The sequence below is a fragment of the Cibotium barometz genome, chromosome 26, assembly GCF_041138505.1.
Source record: "Cibotium barometz isolate CiBa-2024 chromosome 26, ASM4113850v1, whole genome shotgun sequence".
Lineage (NCBI taxonomy): Eukaryota > Viridiplantae > Streptophyta > Polypodiopsida > Cyatheales > Cibotiaceae > Cibotium > Cibotium barometz.
Window position 1 is genome coordinate 39,434,653 of NC_141071.1, and position 9,616 is coordinate 39,444,268.

Below are 9,616 nucleotides of genomic sequence, written 5' to 3' on the forward strand. Positions count from 1 at the left end.
CAGCGTTTATATCTTTATGAATTGCCTGCATCTGTTGCTCTAAGTCGCCAAGCATTTGACTGGTCATCTCGACCCTAATCAATGGGTCGGACCTAGTTAATGGAGTTAAGCAATCTTGTCCGAGAGAGACGAACCCTGATTAGATTGGTATGAAGGAGTTGGTCTCTAAATTTGGGTTCTAGACTTCCCTGTGCCCTTTTTATGGTAGGAGTCAGGCAGTCTTTTAACTGATGGTCAAAACCTTGGCATCCAAAACACTGGTTCTCACTTCTGAACTCATCGTTATGAATCTTTAAAACAGGTGGGCTCTTGAGAAGGTATTCTGGGTAAAGTGTCTTCCCTTTTTAAACAGAATCTTTCTTTTATTTAGAGAGGGAATAATTATAAGATCAGAAAAGGAGATTCTTACTCCTGTATACCTCGAAGGCTGGGGGAGGAATCTTACATTCTACCCCACTTAAAAAAGTGCGAGATATCCTCATCTCACGAAGTAGAGGACAACTCTTTTTCTTAAGATCCAAATTTATTCTGGGGTTCCTAATATTCTGGTCAACCCAACAGAATATGGGGATAAATATCCCTTATATAGAACTCATCATTAAATAACAATTCATTCAGATCATATCATTCATATCTTTAACACGATAATGGTCCATTAGACTAAAAAATTTCCTTCTCCACGGGAATTTCAGTTAAACAAGTTCTCAATTTGTCATCCCTTAACTTGATCTACCGTGTCAAGTATGAATAGTAGCAATTTGACAGCACAATCCACTAATCTCATAGTGATTTTCTGAAATCATTATCATCATTTATCATCACAGGGACTCGTCCCAATCATCCACATTGTGGTTTCGCTCAGCTTATTACATTTCAATCCATTTTCAGGGATCATCATTTTTTTCAACTAGAATCCAAATCAATTCATCAGTTCCCAAACAGAATTAAAAATCATATCAAACCATATTCGAATTCATCAACTGGATAGCATTAATGCTTATAATTTCAAGTCTTAGATTTACTCGTATATACTGCCGGTAAAGAGCTGCAGTTATACCCTCGGTATATACGGATAGTCATGAAACTCGAAACTATAAGGTAAATACCATCATGTCTAGGCCTTAAGCAAGTCAGGGTTCCATACAATTGCGGTACTTCCAATTGAAGACCCAATTACTAATTTATGAATTTCAATTTGAATTAATAATTTGTATGAATTATATCACACAATTACAACCTTTTTGTGCGTCTTGATAAGCTTTTGACATAATTGGCTCCTCAGTTGATCTTATTGGAGATCTATGACATAAGTCTGATAAACACATTTTTCTTTATCCGATCATCCGTAAACACTCTAAATAAAAAAACATTTGTATATTTATATACAAGTGGCAATAAGTACATAGAGTGGCTCGGTTTCAAAATTCAAAATCTCCTCGAGAGACGCATAAGACGACGGTACTGGGCCATAGTCATGCCCTGCTATATAATTTCTCTAATTGCGAAGGGAGCTATTATTTTCTCCTTAGGGATAAATCGACTAAAGAGTCTATAAACTCGACAAGCAAGTCTGAAATTTTGAGGCGTTGAATGATATAGAATGACACCACGCGTCATTTTCAGCTTTATCAAAATCATGGCCAATGAGAGGTTCTGCCTCAGCAAGAGGCGTGGATATATAGCCCTGCATTCCACTTATGCTGTTGTCTCTCCACTAGGTTAGGAAAATATAATTCCTCGAAATGGCGTGCGAGTCTTGCTCGGCTTGTTCGAGTTGAAGCGGAAGAGATGAGATGCTCGAAGACAAATGCAATCATATCTTGAGACTGGGTGAGGTCGGGAATACCAGATAAATGGGAAACTTCCATCTATAAAAACAATTTCTTTGATTAAAATTTCTTCATTAAAGAAGCTTACGGAATGAAAATACATTATGAAAATGCTATTTCTGAATTCTTATTACCAGTTTCAGATAAGAATTTAATTATCTTTATTAGCTTTCAATTTCGCTCTGATACCAACTATGAGATCCCTGTCCCCACCATGCGACGGATTCGGGGTACTAGTAGCGGAAGTAGCACTTCATGCGCAGGGCAGGGACCCACACTCGGGGCCTCGTCCACCACTGATATCCGGACAAGAGACTAATCCGTCGGTTTTTCCAAAACCGAACCCGGAAAAACTTCCCTTTCCCGGAAAGCACGGGCGATTCCACTAGGATAACTTTTTACTCTAACATAGTCAAGATCATTACTGATCACGCTGATCCGACTGCACCTATAAAGATACTTGGTCGGATCAAGGAAGAAACTTGCACTTGGATCATTGGGATCAACGCTTTTTTCCCCATCAAGAGGCACAGCCGTTGATTCCTATCCATAGAACAATTACTATCCGAGATTTACTTTATCTATCGTAATAACAGAAATTGAGTCTCGATTTACAGATCCATCAGTCCAGCCTAACCCCATCCAGTCCCATGGGTTAGCCAACCGCCCAACCACTGTAGTGATGGGATCCAATTAAGAATTTGGTTAGGTTTTGTCCCGGGTACCAAGGAAAAGAATTCCAAGGCCCCCTAGTCGAAAGTTCATGCAAACATAAAACTAGTCACACCACTTACACACCCAATATGAAATTGCCTTTTTCTTAGCATCAGCTAACTTTAAAACAATCCTTTAATGAAACCATTATGTCACTGATGACAATCCTCAGTCTCTGGTTGAATCCTTATTTCCAGTCATTCATTCATCGGTATACTTATGGCATCATTGGCAACCAGAACGCTCACCACCTGTTCGCTTAGGGGCCTTTTCCATAGTTCCTAGCTCATAGTAACCGGCAATATATTCATATAATAGAATGGAATCTCCGTGGAAGATCCGCAAGATCAACCCACAGATCCATATAAAAGAGCCATGGACTCATCCGTTGAGGACCAGCAAGGTCAATCAACCAGATCCATGCCCGATTTCAGAAAACAACTCTTACTCCTTGTTCCAATATCTTCCACGACGCACGTGTGGGTATCTTCGGTGACCCAGAGCCCGAGCACTGTATGGTCAGCACCCTCTAGGATCCTTCGCAGGTGACCTAGCGCTTCACTCATAGGCCGCTTCCTTGGTCCCTTATCTACCGTACCGGAAGCTCACCATTTAAATCGAACCGAGGCTGGTCAAGACCTTGGTCGACCTTGCTACGCGAGACATCCTCCATTGACTCTCTGTCCCCAGCAGTTGCAACTTTATCAGTTAGGTCTCCATGACCTTAATCCATAAGATGGTCAAAATGCTTCCCCAGCATTCTTGACATAAAATAGTCATTTACAAACAGTCACAAAATACAGATTCTATATCGAACTCTCGTCTTTCCACATTATCCCTCCTCGGTCCACATTACTTATTCCACATTCCATTCGTATGTGTACTCATTCTCATCCATTCACTCATATCGACGACACATTATTTCATATACACATTCACATTCATTATTCTACATACACATCCATGTTCGTACATCCACATCATACATCCAATCCCATATCTGCATTCATACATACACATCCATATCCACATCCATACATCCACATCCACATCCACATTTACATCTATAAATCCACATCTACATCCACATTCACATTCATACATACACATCTACATGCATACCTCCACATCCACATTCATACATCCACACTTCCATTTCCACATCCACATATCCACATTCACATTCATACATCCACATCCACATTCACATTCATACAACCACATCCGTATCTACATCCATACCCACATTCATTCATACATCCACATCCACATTCAATTTCATACATCCATTTCCACATTCCCATTCATATAACCACATCTACATACATACATCCATTATCACGTCCTCATTCATATATCCACATCCACATCCATACATCCATTTCTACATTTCCATTCATATAGCCTCATACGCCTTCACATCTATTCTTTTACATCACATCCATTCTCACCCTATCACAACCCATATACATCTTATCTCATCTCATACACTTCTTATCTCATCCCATACACATCTTATCACATCTTATCTCATCCCATACACATCTTATCACATCTTAACTCATCTTATCACATCCTAACTCATCTCATATGCATCTTGTCTCATCACACATACACTTCTTACCTCATCCCATACACATCTTATCACATCTTAACTCATCTTATCACATCCTAACTCATCCCATAGGTCTCTTATCACATCTAACTCATCTTATCACATCCTAACTCATCCCATAGGTCTCTTATCACATCTTAACTCATCTTATCACATCCTAACTCATCTTATCACATCATAACTCTTCTCATATACATCTTATCACATCTCATACATCTCTTATCGCATCCAATCCCTTCCCATATCTATTTATAGAATATAAGGAAATTCTTATATTTGATATAAAATTTCTTTACGCATCTAATTATACATAAATTCCATTTAAGAATACTAACACTTTCGAAATAAAAATCAATCTTTTATGCATCTTCCTATGCATAAATTCATTTTAAATGAGAATGACACTTTGAATTAAAATTCAATCTTTTATGCATCTTCCTATGCATAAATTCATTTTAGATGAGAATGACACTTTTGAATTAAAATCTTTTATGCATCTTCTTATGCATAAATTCAATTTAGATGAGAATGACACTTTTGAATTAGAATCAATCTTTTATGCATCTTCTTATGCATAAATTCAATTTAGTAGGAATTACACTTTTAGAATAAAAGAATTTCTCTTATGCATCTAACTTATGCATAAAATCTATTTATGATGAAAATCACACTTTTAGTATAAAAATATCTTTTATGCATAACTCTATGCATAAAAATATCTTTTATGCATAACTCTATGCATGAAATCCAATTATGATAAAAGTAACATTTTTACAATATAATAATCATCTTTTATGCATACCTCTATGCAAGAATTTCAAATGTGATAAAAGTAACACTTTTACAATAAAATAATCATTTAAAAAAACATTTTTATAATAAAATAATCATTTTTTTCATATCCCTATGCATGAAATTCAATATGCTAAAAGTAACACTTTTGATATAAAAATTTATCCATTATGCATACTTCTATGCATGAAAATAAAAATGATAAAAGTAACACTTTTGATATAAAAATTTATCCATTATGCATACTTCTATGCATGTAAATAAAAATGATAAAAGTAACACTTTTGATATAAAAATTTATCCATTATACATACTTCTATGCATGTAAATAAAAATGATAAAAGTAACACTTTTGATATAAAAATTTATCCATTATGCATACTTCTATGCATGAAAATAAAAATGATAAAAGTAACACTTTTGATATAAAATTTATCCATTATGCATACTTCTATGCATGTAAATAAAAATGATAAAAGTAACACTTTTGATATAAAAATTTATCCATTATGCATACTTCTATGCATGAAAATAAAAATGATAAAAGTAACACTTTTGATATAAAAATTTATCCATTATGCATACTTCTATGCATGTAAATAAAAATGATAAAAGTAACACTTTTAATATAAAAACTTATCCTTTATGCATAATATAAAAATTTAATTTCTCCATGATTACAAGGAAATTCTTTCAATTAATCTAGGATGATAATTCCTAGAATATGGTAGGAAGTCCTCTTTTTATGCTTTGAATGAAATTATTTTATGTGTAATTTTTATAAAAATTTTGCCATAGCTCCGCTGCTATGACTGATAAATCTCAATTTTTCTAAGGGATAAAGCTTATCATTAAGGAAATAATTAGAATGGTCTCTAATTGGATCATCAATCCATAATGGATTGAATCATCAATATACATAAACTAAAAGCATAGAAAAAAGCCATTAATTTGGCCTCAAGCATAGCTTAATCTTAGATTAAGGAAAAGCTTTATGAAAAGCTTCATTTGGATTGAGAATGGGTCATGAGTATGACCATTTCTTGAGTGAGAGAGAGAAATTACATAAAAACCATTAGAATTAAGCATAAATAGAAATTTATGCAATTCTTAACTATCATTAATTAATTAACTTCAATAGCATTCATCAAATTATGTAACTCTTCACTAACATTCATCAATTAACTTCAATAGCATTCAAAAACCATTCCAATTAAGCTTCTCAAGCTTGAGAGGGGTTGAGAAGAGAGAAACATTGAGGAATTATAGAAAAGATCAAAATTCACCATTTACCTTACAAATTGCTTGATTCTTTGTTCACGGTAGAGGCCCCCAACCAAGCAATTGGTTAAGTATGTTGATGGAGCCACTAATGGGGATTGAAGAAAGAGGGAAGCTCCAAAAACTAGTGAATTATTAATGAATTCACAGTTCTTGGCTTAGGTGGAGTAGAGTAACGATGCATAAACACTATATATCTTTTCAACAAGGGGGAGGCTTCTATTTATAGGAAAAAGTGAGCTCCTAACCAAACAAACTGATTCTAGAATTCTCCAACTCAGTTTGGTCAATTTTTGACCATTTTTAGGTCAGTTAAGCTAACTTTTTGGAACTAGACTTGAATGAGGAGAGAGGAGAGATGAAATATCTCAATTTTTATGAGTTTAAAACTCATTCAAGCATGTGAATTATGCACCTCCTTTAAAGAACTCCCCTTTCTTACATATGTGTCAAAATGGAATCATTATACCCAAAATATCTCATATTTTTAATATTACTCATAGTTTTTTACTAATAAACCTTGTACATTTTCAACTCTTCATCTTGTGTGAGCATTTACTCATTTTTGGATACCCAAAATATCTCATATTTTTAATATTGCTCATAGTTTTTTACTAATAAACCTTGTACATTTTCAACTCTTCATCTTATGTGAAATATGCACCTCCTTTAAAGAACTCCCCTTCCTTACATATGTGTCAAAATGGAATCATTATACCTAAAATATCTCATATTTTTAATATTGCTCATAGTTTTTTACTAATAAACCTTGTACATTTTCAACTCTTCATCTTATGTGAGCATTTACTCATTTTTGGGTATCTTCTTTTACAAATTGGATTTATCTCCTCCCTACACATGGATTGATGCTATTGGTCCATAGGAACCTTAATTGGACCATAATCCAAAAATTTCTGAAAATCTAGACCCTTAGGCTAAGGTCCTTTATACCCATTTCCAATTAATTCCAATTGCACATTGGAAAGTTCTTTTTGAATTTCTATTTCAGGGAAACTTATTTTAATAAGATGAGATAATTTTCTATCCAAAAATATTAAAAATCTGAATATTCTCTCTCTAGAATATTTTCTCTCTCTAGGTTAAAACAGTTAGAAACAAGTCTTTTATATTTCTGAAGAGGGATTGATTACAGGGGAAGATGCTGGACATTTTGAGAGGCTGGGGAGGAATCTTACATCTAGACCCTTGAGGAGTGATCCATGGGAAGAGAATACCCCTTTAAAAAAATATCACATTATACACATCAAAGCTTAACAATGTAATTGATGTTATGGAAAGAAAAATATTATGCCGCCTACATAAAGTGTCTAGAGACTAATGTCCTTGATAAAAGATCACATTATAAACAAATCAAAGCTTAACAATGTAATTGACGTTATGGACGGACAAACCTAAAGTGTCTAGAGACTATGTTTAGAAATTAAGGATAGAACTGTTATAGTGACAATAGCACATTGTTGTTGGAAGAATAGTAACAGGGATTACTATACTACCTTTAATTCTCTCTCTTCTACCAGACAGATGTCTGCAAATCAAAATTGCACGAAGGTAACTTTAGCAAAGGTTATGCATGGAAGGGCTCCTCTATGAATGGTAGTCCATGCTCTACCCATGGAGATACCATGGATGCTACCACATTGCACATTGACAATGTGCATGGAAGGCGGCAGTACAAAGGTCCAGTTTTCCAGAAAGTAGTACTATTCCTCCTTCCAATGAGCTTTCCTTCCCAAGAAGTTTGGTAGTGGTATGTCGATTGTTGTGGGACTACTTTCCTTCCCAAGAAGTTTGGTAGTGGTATGTCGATTGTTGTGGGACTGCTTTCCTTCCCAAGTAAGTAATAGTTAAAATGTGCTATGTTCCATTGTTTTTTACTTAATGTTATAAGGTTGTGGTCTATTAATCATAATCTATGGTTTTCAGAGTTCTTAGATGTTTTGAGATCCCCAAAAGACAATGCCAGAGAGAGAATATTCAACTAGTACAAAATGGGCTTTAAGGATTGGTAGAAATGGTAAGTTTTCATGTTTCTTTCTTACAAATACATTTTTATGAAGAGAGTTAACAATTGTGTTTTCGATAGCTTGCTGTTGAAGAAAGAAATGAGGGGGTCCCTATACAAAAAAGTTTATCGATCACTCGCAGTTTAAGAGCATGAAGCAAATGCTTCATAAAAAGATTAATCAAGTATTGGAGGACACTTTCATTAGATTTAGTACTGGTCAATTGGCTTGCAATATTGAGAAGTGTTGCGTGACGAGTGGTGATCAATGCAAGGATGCAACAAAAAGATGCAAGCAGGAAAACAAGTGACATTCTTATTTAGGGCTCTTGTAAAGAGTTCCAAGTTGTAGATGAGTGTGGGAGTGGGCTTAAGAATAATCCCACATGGGAAGTTTTGGGAGTTTTAGAGTTTTTGTATAAAAAGTGGCTCATTTGAGAGCTTATGTACACTTTGGGCTAAGTTCATGCAAGAGCTCCTTTGAGAGAGCTACTCTCCCTCTTCTCCATAGAGGTGAAGACTCTTCTCTCACCCCATCTATATCTTTGTATGAGATAAATCTCTTCATTGAATCAATAGCAATGTCATGAGTCTTTCTCATCCTCTTCTCTAATCATTTTACTCTTATGCATGCTTTTAGTATTTCGTTTTTATGTATGTGGGCTGATTTGAAGCTTTCATGGAAGCTTGATGCTTGAGTGTGTGCATGCTTGTAGGAAGATAGGAGTGGAGTGAGGTCTTTCTCTTTGCTTGTGTGCATAGTGATTGTGTTCCTCTTGCTTGTATTTGTGAATGAATGGGTGTGTAAGAATGAGGGCAAGTTGAGCTTGTGTGTGTGCTTAGTCTAGTGTCATGTGATGGTAGCTATAAGCATTCTCTCCATTTGTGGATAAGCTTTTGTGCACCGATACGGGTTGAATCCCTAGCTTCGAAAGGGATGCAAATCCCATTGGATTGAGCTACACACGGATCATACTACTCATGCTACAAGTGAGAGAGTTTCCGTCTCTCCATTGGCGCCGCTGCCGGGGAGAAGACTCAAAACCGATTGAGAAGCTTGCATTACTACCACTATTTCATTTTATTTTTAGGTTTAGGGTTAGCATGAGTGTGGAATCTCGGAGCTAGTGATTAGAAGAGAAAAAATAGATTAGTACTTACTTGTGCGGTTGAGATCTACTCCGGCTAATGTTTTCTCATTCATGTATATGCTTTCCATGGTTGTTTTCATCGTTGTGTTCATGTTTTGTTCATAGAATAGAAACGAAATTTGCATAATACATTAAGCTCAATGCATTATGTGTGAGCTTATGTATTATGCATTAAACTTGTGCTTAATGTAGTAATGTGTTATGGCTTAAG